The sequence below is a fragment of the Vicugna pacos genome, chromosome 14 (genome assembly GCF_048564905.1).
Source record: "Vicugna pacos chromosome 14, VicPac4, whole genome shotgun sequence".
Classification (NCBI taxonomy): domain Eukaryota; kingdom Metazoa; phylum Chordata; class Mammalia; order Artiodactyla; family Camelidae; genus Vicugna; species Vicugna pacos.
Window position 1 is genome coordinate 23290503 of NC_133000.1, and position 3799 is coordinate 23294301.

General features: G+C 38.0%; 1 non-coding gene across 1 annotated transcript; it reads right to left on the reverse strand.

The window, feature by feature from the left end:
* Positions 1–281: 281 nt before the first annotated feature.
* On the reverse strand, positions 282–355 carry TRNAA-GGC (transfer RNA alanine (anticodon GGC)). Its single transcript has one exon. It is a non-coding gene; the product is annotated as a tRNA-Ala (tRNA).
* Positions 356–3799: the final 3444 nt, after the last annotated feature.

Here is a 3799-nt window from a genome sequence, read left to right on the forward strand (position 1 = left end):
AACTCATTTTGACTAGCTACAAACCTTGTTATTTCATTTTTAAGGTCAACAGTGTTCACTGACTATTCTATTGACTTCCAGTAAGTTTGACATTTCTTGAGATAAAATCTGAGGGGAAAACTCCAAAAGCAATCATTCCTGAGTAGCAGAATTGCTATATAATAGAGGCTAAACAAAACACGCTTCTTTTCAATTTTTGCAAAACTTTTTTAAAATAATTTTTTGTGTATTTATTTTTTAGAGGGGGTGGTAATTAGGTTTATTCATTTATTTATTTTTAATGGAGGTACTGGGGATTGAACCCAGGACCTCGTGCATGCCAAGCAAACACTCTACCACTGAGCTATACCCTTCCCCCTATTTTTGCAAAATTTTATAAACTCCTTTACTCACTAGAAGTAATCAAATCTTAGCCAAATGAACACTATAATAACTTTAAAAAAAATCTCCCTAGCTATGCAGAGATCAAACTGTGTAATAACTTCAACATTTAGCAAGTGAAGTTATGTTTAACTGAAAGAATCAAATTGTCAAGTCAGATTCGCATTAATCAGAGATCTTACCCAGTACCACTTTCTAATCATTTTGAGGGTATATGTAATTACTAGGTACATGTGAACTACATTCACACATTTCAGTAGATATTTTATTGCCTCATTAGGATATGCTCTGTCCAAATTAAAATATTAGGTTTCTAAGTAATATATGCAGCTGGATTATGTATGTAAAATGGAGACATTTCACTGCTGAAACATCTTCATTTTATACTCAGATAGTTACATAGGTTACATGACTTTTTCCAGGGAACTATATCTATAAATTCTCATTTTCTAGACCTGTTGACCATAAGTAATGCTGGACAAACCAGGCACCTCTTGCTAAGAGCATTACATAGATAAAGGGTCTTTGATAGTAAATATCATTAGTGTGCTAGTCAAGAAGTCTATCTTCAGCATGTTTATGAGGAGCTTTGTCCAGATTACCTTATTTTTTTCTTTCTACTGGGCATGCAACCCCTCACATTGAGAGAGTGGAGTGTAGAGATATTGCTGATCGTGTTTTCCCCAGAATCTCAACCTTCCTCTCCCATCCTGAAGACTCCCATGTCAGTTACCCATATTGGTGTCAGCTGATCTAGCTCCTTGCCCCAACATTTGATTTCCATTGCAGGATAGCATAGCAGCTGGGCAGGGTCCTGAGTGAGTTGTCTTTGCAAATCCCTACTCCTTGTGGCCCTGACCTGGAGAGGAGAGAACTCAAAGTATTACTCTGTCTCATAGAGTGAGGGGTGGAGCCTGGCAGGGAGTGGAACTGTGAACATGCAGTCCCAAAACAGACTTGCAGAGAAGAACACTGAATAACCAGAGCTGGTTGCTGGAGGGAACACTAGTTCATGAGGATACTTCAGAAGGAGATGCAGAGGCATAAGAAGCACAAAGATGAAAGGCAGTAAGCTACACTTCATCAAAAGCCAGCCAGAACAAATTAACCCTCCCCTCAATTCCTGGGAACTGAAATCAGCCCAAGGACAAAGGCAGAAAAGGGGAGAATTGTGAAATGACTATTTACTTTTAAAAGACTGAATTATATACCCTGAAATGCCTGAAACAATACTCATCTGGAGTGAGAAGGCACATTAAATTGACTAGAATATGTTGTCCACCATTTGGAGAGTGAAAGCTGAGTCAGAGATAAGATTTGAGTGATAAAACAATCGTTCTTTCACTACACACAAGTCTAATGGACTCCTGTAAATTTTATATCCTCTGAACGTACATATTTCTACATTTTTATGGTTGAAAGCGCAAATGGTTTATATATTATAATGGTGCACTGAGAAACCAGGACTTGTGGATATCATCAGAAAGCATCTTTATTTTTCTCTCCTGTTGCCTATTAAACATGTGTTTAGTGATAAATTTCTTCCTTTTCCCTTGGTTGAAAATTCAGGCATTCTCATGCTTTTTGGCTTACTCCTATTATAAAAGGTTTCATAGTTGCATTAAGAAACAACACATTTTCAACTCATGTTACATACTCCTGGTTCTCATGGTCATGAAACTCACACCTGACTGAAAATGAGATCTACTCTGGTATTTTGGGGGACACGCCACTTGCTGGCCTCTTGCAGGAGAAAAGGACGCTGTTGTTCCTCCTCTCATTCCTTTACACCTCCTCATCCACTTAGCTAAAATCTGTGGCCAGATTGAGACAGTTGAGGGGAGGAGAGATAAGGGAGACTAGAAAGTTGTCACCTTATACTGTCACAAACAAACTTTGTACTTTTGGGGTCTACTGTCTGTCTAAAACACACTCTGCTTCATGAGAATCATTCATTTTATTTTTGCATACTCCAGAAGTACATGTCCTTTCCACTTGTAGCATTTCTTCTCCACTGACCTGCCAAATCAACAAGCCACTCCATTTCTCTTGTTTCCTGCCTCTAGATTTCCCAGGTGGAAGGCACACACAAGTCTATATAATGAAGCAGAGATGCACTTTGTCTTCACTGAGTGATGTTCTATTTAACTCACTTTGCACCACTGGAGGGTAGGGCCTCACAATGCAGCCCTCTCCAAAAAAATACTCAAAGAATAGCCTCTGTCTTTTTAATCACTTAAAAAAAAGTACTTTATGTAGTTAAGGGGGCCAAGAGTCAATAATCAATTTTGGATTATTTTCCTCTTCAAGAAAACCTTTATAGTCAATACTATATTTTCATATTCAATATTGATTCTATTTATGCCTCATCTAAAACTGAGACCAAACAAATTAAATATTTATATGCTGAGTGTCTATCTATTATCCACCTATCTTTCTATCTATTTATCTGTTTTATTATAGTGAATGTTGCTAGTTTAGGAAAAAGGGAACTTCTCATTTGCAGTGTCTATACTTAAGAATTCAGAAAGGGGCCTATTTCTTCAGGTATATAATGACCAAAATTTGATTCTTCCTTGTATTGCAAGCACTCAAAGCCTGGCAGCTTCACCTGGGATTTGGGCAGACTGAAGAACACTCTCGGAGAAGTAGGTATCTCTGACATGCCTTTATTGTGGAGGAGTACACAGGAGATGATGGTGGTGGCAGCTGAAAAGTCCTGTCCACCTTCCATGTCAAGGCAAACAAAGCTGGCATCCAGCCAACTATGATAGGCGCTAACCAGCGTGCTTACGTGGTGCAAATCATACTTATATAACATTACATGGGTCCTGCACATGTGGGATAACATAGCTGAGTCACTGGGCACCGGATATCCAGCAAAAGAGCCTGAGTGACTCCATTTTCCCTACAACCCTATTGATTCTCATCCAAATCTGACATTTTAAATCCTTTGCCCCTTGCGTTTACCACAGATCCTTTTTGGAGCAAGTGGGTAGTTATATAAGTTGTGTTCCAGGAATAAAATTTTATCTTTCACAATATGGCGAGGCACACAGTCTCAGTAATAAGTGTGGATAAGCTACACTGAGTTTTCTTCCATTTTCATATTGTACATTCCAGCTCACTCCAGGTGCCAAGTTGCAGACACCTTACTATAGGAAAAGCAATACATGTGTGAATGAGAGCAGTTGAGAAATTAAAGTTAAGAGAAATGGCTTGGGATACAAAATGAGAATTTTAAAAAATAAATATTAACAAGACTGTAAGAGAGTTATACCCTCCAGATCTCAAATTATACATTGCAACAAGGAATTACATATGTACAGAATTCACTTCCTAATACTAAGTAAAGGAAGTGAATTTAAAAAAAAAAAAGAAGGAAAGTGAGAAAGAAGTCTCACAAGACTGAATAACA